The following is an 18409-nucleotide window of genomic DNA, read 5'->3' on the forward strand; positions in this document are numbered from 1 at the left end:
CAGCTGAGAGTACATTTTCAGGGTGAAATACACATCTCTATAGTTTACCTATAGAGGTGAAAGTCATGACAGTACTTCATTACTTGATTATAGTTTCCTTTCAGAGGGTAACTAGGAAAACAACTGTCATAGGCCCATTCTCTTTCAAGGTGCCAGTTCCTTATTGAAGGTCATCCTTTAATATATTCAGTTGCCCTTTTCACGACACAGATCATTTCTACAGGACGATTGTTGATCGTACTTGTTGAATGTTACCTCACAGAAAGTAGGAGGCTGTATTTTCTGCAACCAGAAACATTTTAATAGCCTAAACATGCAAATTTGTTATACCTATGAAATGCTCATTGCAGGTGAAACATTTCCTGGTTCCTGCCTTGCTGCCTGCATATTAGCACACAGTAAGCTGCATAATCATATTTTTTTCATACGGATACAGGCCTGGCATGAGGAAAAGCACAGATATTTACTTCCAGTCCTTGAGGGCCTCACCCTGGTCTGGTTTTCAGGAAGCTCACAGTAAATATTAATCAGGTTTGTGCACATTTAGAGACTAATGTACTTGTGACAGGCTTTGCCAGTCAGTAACATTTGCTCTAGTGTTTATTTTCCAGCAATGGGCAGTGGAAAGGGGGGGTTTGATATTTAGAATTCCTCCCTTGCCATAACCCCCACCTTTATGGGGGAGGTTTGTCAGACCTGTGCTAAGGCAGCAGAAGTCTGGGGGAGGGGGGGGGGGGACAACAGGCTAGCTGAAGATTTGCTGCTTTCCAATAAAGATAATATAAATGATACTAATAAATATAGTGTAAAGCTACTTTAGTTTCATAATATAATATAAAAGATGGAAACGTTTGCCAATTTGCTTCAGAATTTTTAAATGTTTTCCACAGGATCTACTCCTAAACTAGGAGAGACTGATGCTTAGACCTTCTGCCCCCTGTTGCCAATCTTGGGGGGGGGGGGGAGGGTAGGGAAGAAGGGGATGCAGGGCCGCCATCAGGGCAGTATTCTTGGGCCTGCAGTATGGGGCCCCAGGATCTACTGCCACATATGGGGGCCCCAGAGAAGGGAGAGAATCAATGCTATGCGTGTCTTTTAGACACACATAGCATTGATTTACAGAGCACCGCAGACAGAGACTCGTCCGCGCGCTCTGTCCTGCCAGCGTTCACTGTCTGACGCGGCTGTGACGTCACCGCCGCGTCAGACAGTATGCGCCGGCAAAGCGCGCGGGCCGTCGCTGTCTGCTTGCTAGCTGGAGGCCGAGGAGCCGCGGAGTCCCCGGAGCGCAAAGGGTAAGTAACAAGTTTTGGCTGTATGGGGCCTCAAAATTCCTGATGGCGGCCCTGAGGGGATGACAGGGGGTGACAGCACCAACAGTGCTTGGGGGCAAAAAAAACCTAAATCTGTCAGTGAGGCTTGTGTGAGAGATATATAAATCCCCATGAGCATGCTCAGTTTTTAGTGGGAAGATGACTAGAGAGTGGGTTGGTGGATTGGAGAAGCTAAAGATCATTCCTGGATCTTAAGCAAGAGGTTGGGGAGAAGTATGAGCTTGGCTATGGGATCTTTTACCTTATCCCTGGAGGTTGGAGCTTTGGATTTTTGGAAGTAGAGATAAGACTTTTGGATAAAGATTGGTTCAGCCTGGATGGAAATGCAATACCCAATATCCTAAAAGACTGAATTCAGAGAGATATTTTTGCCTGAGCACAAGAAGAAGCAGGGGTGAGAAGAAGATGTTGGACATTTGACTAAGGCAAACAAGAGACCTGGATTTTTGGATTTTGATTGCAGGTAAAGAGTTTTTTTGAACTTGTTACATTTTCTAATGTCCTACCCTCACTGGGGAGGACATGTTTGACATGGATGGAGGTGCAGGAGAAGGGAGATTAGGAAAAGACCTAGAATGGACAAGGAGACCATTGCTTTCATCACGTTGATATTTTTTATGCCGTTTTTGATTTTCTCAATTTTGGCCTGGATCTTGATATTTAATGTATAATATGAATACCATCAAAGGTCTCCATTTGGTTATTTTTTCTACTACTCCTGGCTGAATGGATGGACTTTGGGGTGACTGCTACCCAACCCTGTTGCTGATTCTTTCCTCCTTGCTTCTATTTTGGATCTTGCTGTACTTTTGGAGCCTCATTCAGCTGGAGGATGAGCCATTGTATTTACTAGTGACTGAATGCACCAGGGGCCCAGGAAGATGGCTTATTCCCCCCCCCCCCCCAAATCCGGGCTTGAACCTGGACCCTTAGCACCCCTGGTTGATGTTCACCTCCTAAATGGGGGACAGACTACATACTAATGTGCATTAAGGCTATTGTAGCATTGATGAGGCCCATATTCAAAAGCCATTTAGACAGATAATGTAATAGTTATCCATCTAAATGGTTTACCCAGCTCTTATGCAGCTACATTTTAGCCAGGTAACTAGTTACCCAGTTAGAATTTATCTGGATTAAAAAGGTGTATTTCATGGGCGTTGTGGGGAGAGGTGAAATTAACCAGGTCTAACGTTAACCAGTCTTGTGTGGCTGGATAACATGCTACTTAACCAGTTATCTTTCAAAGCTAGCCGAGTAAGTAGTGCTGTCACCCTATAAGATAAGGGGTTCAGATTAGAGGTCGGCCAATCCACCCCCCACCAAAGCATGATGTTAAAGACTTGCCAGGCCATAGGCTCTTACCCCCACCCAACCCCTTCTCCCCAAACCTATTTAAACCTGATGTGTCTGGCATACAGTCCCCGGTCCCGATCGGTGGACATGCCATTCGGCTGCCACTCCGCCTTCCCCCCCAACGAAGAATCATAGTGCATGCCCCCCCCTTCCTCATCCTGGCCAATACCTTTTTTATCTGTGCCGGAAGTGAGGAAACCTCTGCCCTGCTCACGGTGCTTCCAGCACAGCTCTGACAGTGGCAGTATTAGAAGCATAAACTTCAACGGAATCCTGCCTTTCTGGCACTAACTTATTCACTTTTTTTTTTCTAACTGTCTCAGGCCCAGATATTCCTAACACTCTTATGGCTGTCCCTACAGCCAAGCCTATTCAAACAATTCTCTCTCTCTCTCTCTCTCTCTCTCTCTGTTCTAAAAACTTTTAAACTGTTTGGCTTTGTGCTCTTTTCTGAGCTACACTCCTTTTACACTACGCAGTGATCTGTGCACTCCTGTGTCCTGTACCTTGTTTAGAGCCACAGATCTTCTTTTCAACTCCTTGTATTTTAAACAGAAAATCTTTTCTTTGTAGACTGCTTCTCTTCGGTGTGCTCCTTGAGCCACACTATGTAAACTCTTTGGCATTGCTTTGCCTCTAACTTCTTGGCAGACCACACACATAACAATTTTCTCTCTCAATCTCCCCAGGATACTTGGGATTTCTCTGTGCCTTGCATAGAGAAAACAAATCCAGAAAATGACACATGTGGCATGATAAATGAGCGGTCAAAGCTTCTTTCAGTGGTTTTATTTACATTGCACATCAAATTACAGCATATATGCTTACCTTCAACAGTAAACACAGATACAATCACCATTCAGGTACAGGCTTCAACTTTAGGACAGCAAATGTTGCACAAGAGCTGCCTTTTCCTGGAGACCTGGGCCTAGTCTACTGATCTCAGCTGAGCCCTGCCTCTTATCCTCTCCAGCTGAGTCTTGCTCTCAGGATTCTCTTTCTCTATAGGGTTTAAGGTGGACACGGTAATCTGGTCCCACATAGGTTAAGAAGGGAAAACAGGGTCACTTCATCACAGTCTCCCTCATGGCAATGTTCACACACTGAAGTGGCCATATTGAAAATATCCCACCTCATTTGGACATCCTCCAACTATTTCTGAATCTGGGCATTAGAGGAGGAAATTATGATCTAGTTTTACACCAAAGAGAACAGTTCTGCATATTTAAATTGTGATCTGTTGAACTGGGTGGGCTTAATAAGGAAATTGATTGACAAGTGCTACTATAAATTCTAGACATTGGTCATTCGGCAGGTTACAGGGCTGTATAAGGTTTTTCGATAAATGTCATTGATTTTTTTAAATCACGGGAGAACCTCTTTAAATTTGTAGAACAGTATGAACTATCAGTGCATGAGAGAGGATGGAAGAATGAGTTTTTGATTGGTTGAATTCTTTCCAAGCATTCTATTGGGGGATTGGGAATATGTGGTTTGTCCCTTTAAATTGGAAGAAACTTCCCCATATAGAGATGCCATTTTTAGCTTTGGCCATTTTATATTTTTAGAAGTGGGTTACCCAAGAAAAAGGCTTGACAGTTATTGTTATGGATATAGAGGAATGTTAAAGAATTAATATAGCAACAGGATGGTTATTTTCACAGTATTCATTGATCCCCTGAGGCAGGTACGCAGTGCTGAAACATCGTTGATGTCAGGATCTTTTTGTAAGGAGTTGTACAGTGATCCTTCAGACTCTGAATAGCTGTTTTTAAAGATACATTTTTTTGATTTGATTTCATTCAAGACATAAGTTTTACAGAATAAAAGAATATTTTACTTGAGGCTATTATGAGGTGATTATACATGATTATAACATTTAATTCATTGTATGACTACAATTTAAAGCCCATTGAAGGCAAAAGATTGCAGATTGCAATTCGCATTACAGGATGATATCTCCTCTTTTGATATGAGAGTGTTTTGACTCACTAAAATTTGTAGTTATATTGCACCTTATTTTTGCAAATGTTTGTTTGTTATTTTTGAGGTGGGTGCCATTCTTTATTTTTTTATGGTTATGAAAAGATGATCAATATCATTGTCTGAAGCATCTGAAGGGAGTGACAACAATGAGGCTCAAACTGTGGCTCAGAGAGAAGATAGAGCAGGGCCTCCTTTACTATCGGTTGGAGATAATTCCAAAGTCTCTACAGAGGTGAGCAAGGCCATTGAGAATAGGGCTCCATACCCAGGGCCCATGGAAAAGTGTGAGAGACCAAGAGAAGCAGCTATCGGGCCCAGCTGGGCAGACTTAGTCAAGGAGAGCCTCAGGATTGAAGACCCAGGGGCTAAAAGGAGAGTCAAGTGAGGCAGGCCTGCCCTAAGAAGGCCTCTTTTTGATGTTAGGCCCAGGGGGCTTGCAGGAGTGTACCATCACTGTGGTCTGGGGATTCAGGACACAGCAGGGGCCATTCTTCTGACACTTGGTTCTCCTGTTCCAGATCCTCTGGAGGATCCAATTTCATTTGCTGGTGAGTTCAAGAGAGTCCCGGCACTGGAACATGGCCATCAGTTCCTGAATGGCTCAAAAAAGGTTCACAATCGTAACACCCAAAGTGAATCTCTTTACACGTCAGCCCACCACTTACAGGGAATACTGCATGCAAGCCCTGAAGGGGTCCAGAGTCAGTTCCATATTGGGAATTTTGTCCAGAGAAACATCCCAGGAGGGCGGCAGTTTTCCTGGAATGGGACATGCCAATTCATCCATAACTGGACCTCATGTGACAAGAGAGTTATCTCTGCCGTCTACAACTTCCTGCATCAGCATGTAAAATGACCTCTTTGACCAGGCCCTACATCGTGATGTGAGAGACCAGGCCTGGGTGGTATCTAGTACCTGTGTATCAGTCAGGGAGCTGACCAGGGCCTCTTACAGGCAGAGCAAGGTCTTCTGCCTGTAACTAGAATTGGGCACCAGCTGGCAGCTGGAACCAGGCACAGGCTGTGAGCTGGAACCGGGCAAAGGCTGCTACTTAGGGCAGGTAGGAGCTGGATACAGGCAGGACTGGAGGCAAGGCCTGGATCAGGAGACAATGCTGGGACTGAAGACATGCAAACAAGGGCTTGAAGTGAGAGCAAGGTCTGGACTAGAAATGGGGATTTGGCAGGAAAGGACAAGAATGGACTAAGCAGCACAGTACAAGGATGGACTGGGCAGGACAGAACCAGACAAGACAAGCCAAGACTAGACAAGGACTGGAAAGGACACGACTGGAACAAGGAACAATAAACAAGAAGGCCCAAACAGGGCACAAGGCTGCGCTAAGTGAACCTAGAAGGCCGCAAGGCAGGACAGGGAGGCCCAGGATGCCACTGAGCAAGGCAGGCAGGGCTGATGCTTCCATTAGGAAAACTAGAAGGTCGCCTATAGCGTCAAAATTTGGTGGGCAGAAAAATCATACTATCATGAAGCCCATAAGGAAAAGCCAATACTGTGAAAGAAGGAACGCTTTGATGGAGCTGCCGCCAATAGTTAAGTTGGGGGTGGAAGGCCCAAGAGGCCACAGAGCAAGGCAAGGAGTCCTGGAAGGCCACAGAGCAAGCAGGGAGGCCAAGGTAGGCCACAAGGAATGGCAGGAGGCTAAAGTAGGCCACAAGGCAAAGCAGGTCTAATCCCACCCCTCTGGATGATAATAGTGATCTTCCCGCTGAGGTGCTGAATGGCTAAGGGGATTTTAGGTGGAACCAGGAAGGGGAGGATAGAAAAAAGAATTCTCCTTCCTACTGGATCTTCTGTAACATGGAAAAGGGGTCTGGAACCCACACAGAAAACTTCCCAGGGGAAGGGAAGGGAAGGAAGCAGAACCCAAAGATAAAAGAAAACTTTAAATGTAATCAGGTGAAATCACTAAGCATTCAAGACACTTCAATACTGGTAAATTTTATTTTCCAGCAAGAATTACCACTGTTATATTTGCAATGAGTAATGTTATAACACAATATAGCCAATTTGTAAACAAATGTTAACTAATATGAAATTTTCTTTTGTTTTTCTTATCTTTTCCAACTCAAGGAACTAGTTGAACCGGTTCTGAATATAGCAAAATTAACTATCAGATAAATAACCTAGTAGTTCTCTCTTTTAATAAAGTTCCAATAAATATGATGATTTGAATCAGTAGTGATTTAAGGAATCTGATTCTTTATGTAAATTCTGTCCCAGATGATGTTACTCGAATCAGCAGATGAATGGTATTATGAAACAGATTACCAGGAGACTTCTTAGGTAAGTATGTGTGTGTTTTTTGTTTTTTTTTTAATATTTGTCTCTCCTTCTCTTTCTGTATCTTCTTACTTTTCCTCTGTTTATTGTTTTCACTGTTGCCTTTTCTGTCTATGAGATATACTTTTTCTGTACCTTCTATTGGCTATAGATGTCAGCACAAAGCACTTTCCCTAATTCACAAATCCCTTTACAATGAGAAGCTTGAATGGTTCAATGCAGTCCTAAATTTTTACGTACCAACAAGAATGAGATCATCTAATCCTGGTCTACTACCGATTCCGACATTAAAATTCGCCCATATGAACACTGTTCAAGAAAGAGTGTTATCCATTGCTGGACCCAACTTATGGAACTCCCTACCATCGCAATTGAGAATGGAAACTAACATCAAAGTCTTTAAGAAAGGAATCAAAACATGGCTTTTTAACAATGCATTTAATAACAACAGTTGACTCTGATGGTGTTTATTTTATTGTTATAGTTTTTATGATTTTATTTTCTGATGTATAGTTGTCTTATTTTTATTTTAGATATTTTTTAAGCAAAACAGATATGTATTTAGATTTTAATTGTTTATTTTTAAAATGCAAATATGTTTATTGATGCCTATCCTAGGTTGAAAACCAATGTGATATGTTTTTACATGAATGCCAGTATACAAAAACAAATGAATGAATGAATAAATAAATAAATAAATAAATATAAATGGCTGTTAGTCTAGCTAGACTTTATATGGCCGTGGTGTCAATGTACACTTATCAGTGTTTTTTTCTTGAAGAAGGATTTGAGTGCAACGTGCTGGTGTCGAAATATTCTGCTCTTTGTCCTCTCACCATGTCTAGAGGTTGACGGTAGGGGGTGCTGTTTGCATTTGTGGCCTGAGTAGCTGAAAGTCTCAGGTAGATTCTCTCTCATGAACTCTTCATATGATCATGGGTTGAGGTTCTCCGAAGCTGTATTTTAAGTAACTGAAAAACAGGACTCTGTCTACTCTGTCATGATAGAGTTTTCAGGTAAAGAAACTAAAATGTATGGTCAATGTTGTCTCGGTGGCTTGGTGTCACATAATACTAGCTAGTAGAGATGTGAATCGAAACCGAAATCGATTCACATCGTTAATTTTTTTTTTGTGCGGCCCGATCGGGTTTTTTTTTATCGGCTGCACCCGAGTCAATAAACAAAAAACCCACCCCGACCCTTTAAAACAGCTCCCTTAGCTTCCCCCCCCCCTCCCCAAAATGTTTTTAAATTACCTGGTGGTCCAGGGGGGGTCCCAGGAGTGATTTCCCATTCTCGGGCTGTCGGCTGCCACTAATAAAAATGGCGCCGATGGCCCTTTGCCCTTACCATGTGACAGAGTATCCGTGCCATTCGCCGGCCCCTGTCACATGGTAGGAGCACTGGATGGCCCGCGCCATTTTTAAAGATGGTGCCGGCCATCCATTACTCCTACCATGTGGCAGTACAGGCTCAGACACTCAGACAATTTTCACTCAACATATATGTTTAGGCTGAGGTTATCATCAGAGCCCTACAGTTATAATTATAAATTATACAAATTACAGTAGTACAGCTTTGAACACTAGTGCATCTATTATGTACAGCTATTATGTACACTTCCAATGTTCTGCATTTCATTATTTTTCAGACATCTAAAGTTTACAATCTAGGGCACTTATGAATTCTTTATCCTGTGTCTGTCATAGGGCAGAGATTTCATCCTCTCCTTCTCTCTCAGTGACCCTGCATGACACTTAAAATCACTTTCAGGTGGTGCACTCTTTCTTATATTTAGGGTAGCATGTTCAGATTCACAAATTATAATAATCAATTCTGCTGTAAGAGTCAGAAAGTTTACTTAATGAAGACCTGGGGTTTTACCCTGCCTTCTTATACTGCACCTTGATTCTATTTGGGACTTTAGTATGGATAATAATGGCTATATCCCAGAGTTGTCTTCCTTTAAGGAAGGTTTAAAGATATTTTAGTCTCAAGGAATAGATAAGGACTAGAGTATCACAGCAGTTTATAGGCTACAGAATAATTGCTTTCTCAAAAGTGATACTTTTCACACTTTCAGAATCCTTTAACCATTTGCACTTTTTTTTAACAAATGCCAAGAAAAATATTCCATTGTCTTGACTAGCATTTATATTTATCTGCTCCTGTTCTGACTCTTACTTGGACAACCTTTCTCAAGTTTGCCTGAAACCACTAACATTTTTATACACACACTTCTCATGCAGTAATAATGTGCCTACACCTTTCCTCAGTGTCTTTTCTAACAGTACTTTTATAGCACTTCAACATCTTATGTTTAAGAGACCCTTTGCTATGTTACCATTAAGAAAAAAATTAAAATATTAAAGAACCCCGTATCTATATAAATAAAAATGTTAAATAGTTTGTACAAAATCGCTAATCTCAGCAACCACTTAACCAATTGCGTTCAAATTTGGACACAAGTTTCACCTCACATACGGCAAGGATCTTCTACACTATCATTACATATATGTCACACCGGGGGCTGGTAAAAAAGTTTTAAAATTTGGTTCCACAAAACAGCGACATCTGGAGGACGTAAGCGGAAGCTCTTACACCTTGCACAAACGCTCACACCCCACACACACATGACCAATGTTTGCGATTCACACACCCTCCGAAAAGACACAAATCCACCCTTCCTCACACACCCCCGCACACATGCCAATTGTACTTATTTCACACACCCTCCCAAAAACACACAAAAACACACTAAATACCAGTATGCTACTACACTGGGAGGCCACTCACATGACACATGTTTGCAATTCCCACACACTACGAACTCACACACAAACTACCTCCTCTCACCCCCCCCCCCCACTCACATGCCCACACCCTCCGAACACACGGAAAACTGCAGAATAATTCGGGCTGCTCCAGCGAGGGGGGGGGCAACACCGCTCTGGTACACATCGCATACACTACAGCCGTCGGCTGCCAGCAATCAAAATGGCGCCGACAGCTCTTTCCCTTACTAGGACACTCGGGAACGCCAATAGCGGCAGTAGCCCATGTGACATAGTAAGGGCGAGGGCCCGTCGACGCCATTTTCTGAACTGGCAACCGGCGCACCTTCGCCCTTACTATCTGAGCAAGACGACCACTCCCATTGCTCCACCTCGAGGGCCCGGCGCCAATACTTCCATGCCGGAACGAACGCCCGCTCCACCAACTACCATTTTTGAAAGGTATCATCGGGCCTGCAGGGGGGGGGGGGGGGGCGTGGGGATGTTCTTGCATCCATGTTCGGGGGGGGGGGCCAGGGGGCAGTTCCGAGATTCTGCAACTTTTGTGGGTTAGTCTATTTCGCCGGCTGGGGGGGGGGGGGGGAAGAAGGGTGGGGGAGGCTTATATAAACACAACGTTTCTGTGGGGATTACTCTGGGGTGCAAAGGGGGAGGGCACACACAAACACATACACAAAATGTGCACCATCTCCGAAAGGTTACAAAACAGCCCTCACCAGGTGGGGAGTCACTGAGGTGACAGTGAGGGGAGGGAGAATGAGGAGGGAGGTAACTGTCAGGGGAGGAAGAATGAGGGGAGAGGTGAGTGTGAGGTGACAGAGTTGGAGTGGGGACAGGGGAGGGAAGCAGGGGGGGGAGTGACCAAGGGGGAAGAGGATGAGTGACGGAGCAAGGGGAAGGGGCAGGGAGGGAAAAGAATCTGACTCAGCCACTGCAACGCGTGACAGGGGTCTGCTAGTATACTAATAAATTTCACTGCAAAATATACATCTTACAAAATGTTCATAAATTATATAAAATGAAAGGTAGTGGTTTCATATGTTCTTGAGGCAGGAAACACCAAAGTTATCCCATCCTTATGGTTTTTAATCATTAACTCACCCACCTTCCACCTCTTTTTTTTAGAATGTGTAAAATGCTGTGAAATTTATAAAATATTCTAGTGCACTCATACAGTGATTCATTTATTTTCTTAATTCCAATGTGCCATACTCGGCTTCTTAATATATATTCAGACCGCCCAAAACGTTACTTAGCTGCAATTAAATGGCGTCTTTCACCAATTCTTCGTTGAACCCGACTTGCGCAAGTTTCGAACAAGAATCCTTCTTCAGGAGTTAAACCACCTTTATCTTCATTGTTCAAACATGACAGTCCAAACTTTCACAGTTCTTTTCTTTTTCAAATCATGTGCTGCAAAAGCCTCCTCGCCAGTGTTTGAAAATGGCGGTCTGAATGACTACCCTATTCATCCTGAATATAAAGTCACCTGGGAATACTTAGAGAATCAATCAAAACACCACAATTCAAATTAAAGACAACCAGTCAAGTTCTTCATTCAACCCAAAGGGTTGTTCTGACTTTAATTTATGGATCCAGAACTGTTCCCGATAGTTCAATTTAGCAGGCAAGTCCCCTTCGCCCTTCGATAAATATTCAATCACTGTCCATTGTAGTTGCTCGAAAACATGATGAGCTTCCATACAGTGTGCAACAATGGGCGCTGTCATATTCTCAGTATTTAATCTTGATCTATGTTCCATAATTCTACGCTTCACTGCTCTACTACTGCGGCCAATGTATATTTTAGGGCACGGACATACTATGCTGTATACCACATTGTCAGATGTACAATCGGTGTCATATTTCCTCTTGATGATATAACTCGAAATGGGATCGGTCCAGCTAACCCCTTCTATGGTATATTCACGAACAGTGCACCAACCGCATTTTCTATGAGTTCCCTCTCTGGTCGGCATATGCTCTCTCAACCCGGAGTGTAATTAACTGATCTTTGATATTTTTTCCCCTGCTGGTTGCTATTAATAGAATCTCTTGAAAGATCTCTTGAAAGTGGGAGCACTGAGAGGATCACCTTGCTAGTGGCTGAAAGGAATCAGTAAGTTGTTGTTTGGGACATTGTCTTTTTTTAAAAGTATTGGGGTAAAGTTAACTATTTGGGAATATTATTTAGTGAGTTTGTGTGTTTGTGCTTTTAATAGTCAGTAAGGCAGCGAATAAACAGAAGTTAGACTGTTTGTATTTTTAAATAGTCAGTCAGTAAGGCAGCTGGTAAGCAGAAGTTAGAGTGTTTGTATATTAAAAACAAAAAAAACAAAAAAAGAAAAAAGTAGCCAGAAGCTAGAAATAAGCTAGGAGCAGTGTATACCTAAAAGGAAAGATGGAAGAAAGTCCTCAGAGAGACCAAGCCTTTCCTTTAAATATTCCTTCATCAACTCAACAGGAGAGATAAGGGGAGTCTGACGAAAATTAAGAATACACAAATTAAGTGTCCAAGATCTATTCTCAAACATTTCTAAGCACCTATGAATTAAAGCACTGGGGTAGATTTACAAAAAATGCGCATTCGCGTACTTTTGTTGGCGCACCAGTCGCAAACAAAAGTACGCTGGATTTGAGTAGATACGCGCGTAGCCATGCGTATCTGCTAAAATCCACAATCGGCGCGCGCAAGGCTGCCGATTTTGTGCAGCCGGCGCGTGCCGAGCCGCGCAGCCTGCCTCCGTTCCCTCGCTTTCACCCGACGTGGCGCCGACGTCACGTGATTCCCCTCGGGTCCGCTCCCGGAACCCTCATTGGGCCCAAAAGGCACTTTTGGCCAGCTTGTTTATTGTGGATATATTGTAATGCAATTATTTGTAGGGGTGTGCATTCGTTTTGAACTTAAATGGAAAACGCAACTTTTTTTTTTTTTTTAACTTAAAAAAGTGATGAGGTGTAAACGATCGGATTTCCAACTTATTCAACATAGCTATGTTGAATACGTTGGAAATCGTGATTGTTGATCTAAATAAAAATTTAAACCCCTCACCCTCCTTAATCCCCCCCCCAAGACATACCAAAACTCCCCAAGCTGGCCAAAAGTTCCATGAGGGTCCGGGAGCGGACGCGTGGGGAATCACGTGACATCGGCGTCACTCCGACGTGACGCCGACGTCACGTGGTCCATCGCGGTTCCGCTCCCAGACCCCTCGTTGGGCCCAAAAGGCACTTTTGGCCAGCTTGGGGGGGCCTCCTGACCCCCCCCCCAAGCTGGCCAAAAGTGCCTTTTGGGCCCAATGAGGGTTCCGGGAGCAGACCCGAGGGGAATCACGTGAAGCCGCGTCACTCCGACGTGGCGCCGACGTCACGTGGTCCATCGCGGTTCCGCTCCCAGACCCCTCGTTGGGCCCAAAAGGCACTTTTGGCCAGCTTGGGGGGGCCTCCTGACCCCCCCCCCAAGCTGGCCAAAAGTGCCTTTTGGGCCCAATGAGGGTTCCGGGAGCAGACCCGAGGGGAATCACGTGAAGCCGCGTCACTCCGACGTGGCGCCGACGTCACGTGATTCCCCTCGGGTCCGCTCCCGGAACCCTCATTGGGCCCAAAAGACACTTTTGGCCAGCTTGGGGGGGGGGGTCAGGAGGCCCCCCCAAGCTGGCCAAAAGTGCCTTTTGGGCCCAACGAGGGGTCTGGGAGCGGAACCGCGATGGACCACGTGACGTCGGCGTCACGTCGGAGTGACGCCGATGTCACGTGATTCCCCACGCGTCCGCTCCCGGACCCTCATGGAACTTTTGGCCAGCTTGGGGAGTTTTGGTATGTCTTGGGGGGGGGATTAAGGAGGGTGAGGGGTTTAAATTTTTATTTAGATCAACAATCACGATTTCACCCTCCCCTCACCTTCCCCTCCCTTCCTCTATCTAACCCACCTCCCCGGCCGTATCTAAACCCCCCCCTACCTTTGTCCGGGGATTTACGCCTCCCGGAGGGAGAAGTAAATCCCTGCGCGCCAGCGGGCCGCTAGCGTGCCGAGACGCGACCTGGGGGCGGTTCCGGAAGGCGCGGCCACGCCCCCGGACCGCCCCGGGCCGAAACCACGCCCCCAAAATGCCGCGTCCCACCCCCAAATCGCCGCATCGATCGGCCCCGCCCCTGACACGCCCCCGACAAAAAACCCCGGGACTTACGCGAGTCCCGGGGCTCTGCGCGCGCCGGCAGGCCTATGGAAAATAGGCGCACCGGCGCGCAAGGCCCTGCTCGCGTAAATCCGCCAGGATTTACGCGAGCAGCGCTTTTAAAATCCGCCCCACTATCTTTAACAGAGGCAATTTTAAAGTCCTGAAGAGATGAATTAAAGCACTATCTTTAACAGAGGCAATTTTAAAGTCCTGAAGAGATGAATTCTGAAGCTCCAAAGCTTGAATTTTAACACCATGCTCAACAGTAATAGATTGAACAAATGCAAATTGGCCTTTAATAAGGTCAGCAGAAATGTTAACCTCGTCCAGTCTTTTACTTACAGTTTTCTCTAGAAATGTGATCACTTTCCATACATCCTAAAGAATTATTTCTGCAGGTTTTGTCAAACAAGATTTCCAGGAGTCCTCAGGATGCTTTAAGAAGGCACTAAAGATGGAGAACCAACTCCCACATCAGATGTAGAACCATCGCTATTCCTCATAGTTGACAATAAAGGAAGTGTGGACAATCATTGGGACTCAAGTTGGTTTCCAACTCTGGCTGGCCAGGAGCTGCCTCTAGCCCTGAATCTGTGAGTGACACAAGAGGAATTGGACCATCAATGTAATGTGTTACCTTTTGTCTCTCCAGGTATTGGAAGAACTATGCTAATGTTTCTCCATGAACATGAGAGTGGCTTGAGTCATCTGGTCTCCACCCTGGGGAACATCAAGGAGTTAACCAATAGAGAAGGAAAGTGAGACTTGTTGCATAGTCATGTAATATTTTACCTTTACAGGATGGTGAGAAACATCCTCCACATCTAGGATTATGAGGAAACCCACCATAGCCAGCAGTGGCAGGGCTGATCAGATTTTCAATAATTTCAGTTTTCCATATTATTTTCTGGTGAACTATCAGTGGTTGGAGGGTTGGTATTTAACATTTTCTTTGTAGGATGGAATGTCACGCTGTGCTTGGTAGTAGCTGCATCAAGCGAGGAGCCTGCCTGCATTTGGGTCCAGCCTAGGCAGAAATGGTTGTTAAGCTCTCTAGTAAAATATAATGTTTAAATGTTTATTGTGGATATATTGTAATGCAATTATTTGTAGGGGTGTGCATTCGTTTTGAACTTAAATGGAAAACGCAACTTTTTTTTTTTTTTTAACTTAAAAAAGTGATGAAGTGTAAACGATCGGATTTCCAACTTATTCAACATAGCTATGTTGAATACGTTGGAAATCGTGATTGTTGATCTAAATAAAAATTTAAACCCCTCACCCTCCTTAATCCCCCCCCCAAGACATACCAAAACTCCCCAAGCTGGCCAAAAGTTCCATGAGGGTCCGGGAGCGGACGCGTGGGGAATCACGTGACATCGGCGTCACTCCGACGTGACGCCGACGTCACGTGGTCCATCGCGGTTCCGCTCCCAGACCCCTCGTTGGGCCCAAAAGGCACTTTTGGCCAGCTTGGGGGGGCCTCCTGACCCCCCCCCCCCAAGCTGGCCAAAAGTGCCTTTTGGGCCCAATGAGGGTTCCGGGAGCAGACCCGAGGGGAATCACGTGAAGCCGCGTCACTCCGACGTGGCGCCGACGTCACGTGATTCCCCTCGGGTCCGCTCCCGGAACCCTCGTTGGGCCCAAAAGGAACTTTTGGCCAGCTTGGGGGGGCCTCCTGACCCCCCCAAGCTGGCCAAAAGTGCCTTTTGGGCCCAACGAGGGTTCTGGGAGCGGACCCGAGGGGAATCACGTGACGCCGCGTCACTCCGACGTGGCGCCGACGTCACGTGATTCCCCTCGGGTTCGCTCCCGGAACCCTCGTTGGGCCCAAAAGGCACTTTTGGCCAGCTTGGGGGGGGGGGTCAGGAAGCCCCCCCCAAGCTGGCCAGAAGTGCCTTTTGGGCCCAACGAGGGTTCCGGGAGCGGACCCGCGGGGAATCACGTGACGCCGCGTCACTCTGACGTGGCGCCGACGTCACGTGCTCCTTGCAAAGGAGTTCAGAAATGGCGTCCTGACCCCGCCGGACCACCAGGGAGTTTTGGTAAGTCTTGGGAGGGTGGGGGATTAAGGCGGGTGAGGGGTTTAAATTTTTATTTGCACATATGGACATAGACTCAACTTATGGAATTCTCCATATGTCCATATTGACCGCAAATGACCCCCCCTTTCGACTTATGGACTTATGAACTTAAACTTTTGGTCTGCACATCCCTAATTATTTGTGTATTTCTGCAAAGTTTCTAAACGAGTCTCTACTCATCTCCATATTTTTTAATAACTGGGATATATTGATATACTAGGATTTGTTACCAATGGTGCCCTTAATTTAGCTCCTTTAGCTAGGGGCATAGAGATGAAGATGAAGGGCAGGCAGCATTCGGTACAGCCCCTCCCTTTGAGGGTGCTGGGATGGCCGTCCCCTTGGTGAAGTAATAAAGGCAGCTCTCTCCTGAGAGCTGGGAGGTGTTACAGTTTTGGCTGCAGTGCAACCACCTCACCACAAGGGGTCCCTCTAGTGCTGGCTTTCCGGACAGGCCCCGTCCATCTCCTCTGTCCACTCTATGCTCTGGGTGTGTCCTTATAACCCTGCCTGACAGTTGCCTCGGTGCTTCGGCATCGAGCTCACCTGGGCTCCCTGCTCTAGCCCTGCGCGGCCTTCGGGCCTTTCCTTGCCTAGCCCTGCGCGGCCTTCGGGCCTTTCCTTGCCTTGCCCTGCGCGGCCTTCGGGCCTTTCCTTGCCTTGCCCTGCGCGGCCTTCGGGCCTTTCCTTGCCTTGCCCTGCGCGGCCTTCGGGCCTTTCCTTGCCCTGCGCGGCCTTCGGGCCTTTTCCTTGCCTTGCCTTGTGTGGCCTACGGGCCTTCTGACCTGCCTTGCTCTGCTTACGGTGTGTGGCCTACGGGCCTTCTGTGTATGTGTGGCCTACGGGCCTTCTGACCTGCCTTGCTCTGCTTACGGTGTGTGGCCTACGGGCCTTCTGTGTATGTGTGGCCTACGGGCCTTCTGACCTGCCTTGCTCTGCTTACGGTGTGTGTGTGGCCTACGGGCCTTCTATGTGTGTGTGTGACCTACGGGCCTTCTGTGTGTGCGTGTGGCCTACGGGCCTTCTGACCTGCCTTGCCCTGCTTACTGTGCCCTGACCCAGCCTGAACCTAGACACTGCTATCTGCCGCCTGCCCTGACCCAGCCTGAACCTAGACACTGCTTTCTGCCGCCTGCCCTGACCCAGCCTGGACCCAGACACTGCTATCTGCCGCCTGCCCTGACCCAGCCTGGACCCAGACCCTGTATCAGCCATTCTTGTCTCTCTCAATCTGGAGCCACCCTTCTGGGTGGTGTTCACGACTCCTGACCGGAGCCCAGTCGTAACAGTATGCCGAAGCCATTTACATTGGGAGAGACAGTAAGGACTCAGTATTCAGACGGTGAGTCTCCACGCTTTATTATCTGTACCATTTGTCAAACTCTGAATTATCCTACGTACCTGAACTGTTTAGCTTGTCAGCTCTCGGACCAGGAGCACTGGATTTGCAGCAACTGTCACAAAAGGAATGTGTCTGTATACCAAGAATGCCTTAATTGCAATTCTCCCAAACCAGGCTGGTGGAAGTGTCTCTGTCTTCCTTGTCTTTTGCCTCCAGGCAAACCCTGCCCCCGCTGCACAGCTAACGGGCCACCTTCTCCTCTGAAAGATTCAGCCAGAGCTATCACACTCTGCCCTGCTTCTGGCTCAGCTAGGAATGTTTTCACCCTGGACAGTTTACTAACAGAAGATTGTAGCATAACTTGTCACAAAACTTTTTACCAAAAAGCAGCTTATACTCCAAGAAAACCAAAAACTTACCTGGCCAAGAGAACTTCTAGGACTTCCGTTCTAGGAGAGCAAGCACAAAAACAGATGGAACTCATTAACCCGAGCAGGGCTCTGCTTCCCACAGCTGCTGAACAGCCTGTAACGAGCACCTTCCCTAGACGTCCTAGAACTGCCTGTGCCTTCTCTAAAATGCTCCCCCAGAAACAAAATCAGGAACTTCAGACTTTGGCTCGAGGTATCAAGCCCTTGGCAGTACAATCTGTGTCTTCCATGTACACTACTTCTAACCTTGCTGCTCTGCCATCTGAACCTACTTCATCGCCCCGAGAGGGGTCTGAACCTGCTACAACGCTCGGAGAAAGGTCCGAGTCTGCTTCATCGCCCCGAGAGGGGTCCGAACCTGCTACCATGCCCCAAGAGGGGTCCGAACCTGCTACAACGCCCGGAAAGGTGTTCGAGCCTGCTTCATCGCCCCGAGAGGGGTCCAAGCCTGCCTCATCACCCCGAGAGGGGTCCGAACCTGCTACAACGCCCGGAGAGGTGTCCGAGCCTGCCTCATCGCCCCGAGAGGGGTCCGAGCCTGCTTCATCGCCCCGAGAGGGGTCCGAGCCTGCTACAACGCCCCGAGAGGGGTCCGAGCCTG

At 46.6% G+C, this 18409-nt stretch overlaps 1 long non-coding RNA gene across 1 annotated transcript in view; it reads right to left on the reverse strand.

The window, feature by feature from the left end:
* The window catches only part of LOC115088017, a 133956-nt gene extending 116105 nt beyond the window's left edge, over window positions 1–17851 (reverse strand). The window contains exons 1-3 of the long non-coding RNA XR_003855690.1: window positions 17797–17851; window positions 14744–14978; window positions 14294–14542 (exon numbers count right to left, since the gene is read on the reverse strand). This is a non-coding gene — a long non-coding RNA (uncharacterized LOC115088017). The remainder of the gene's footprint in view (window positions 1–14293; window positions 14543–14743; window positions 14979–17796) is intronic.
* Window positions 17852–18409: the final 558 nt, after the last annotated feature.

Source organism: Rhinatrema bivittatum, chromosome 3 (genome assembly GCF_901001135.1).
Source record: "Rhinatrema bivittatum chromosome 3, aRhiBiv1.1, whole genome shotgun sequence".
Classification (NCBI taxonomy): Eukaryota; Metazoa; Chordata; class Amphibia; order Gymnophiona; family Rhinatrematidae; genus Rhinatrema; species Rhinatrema bivittatum.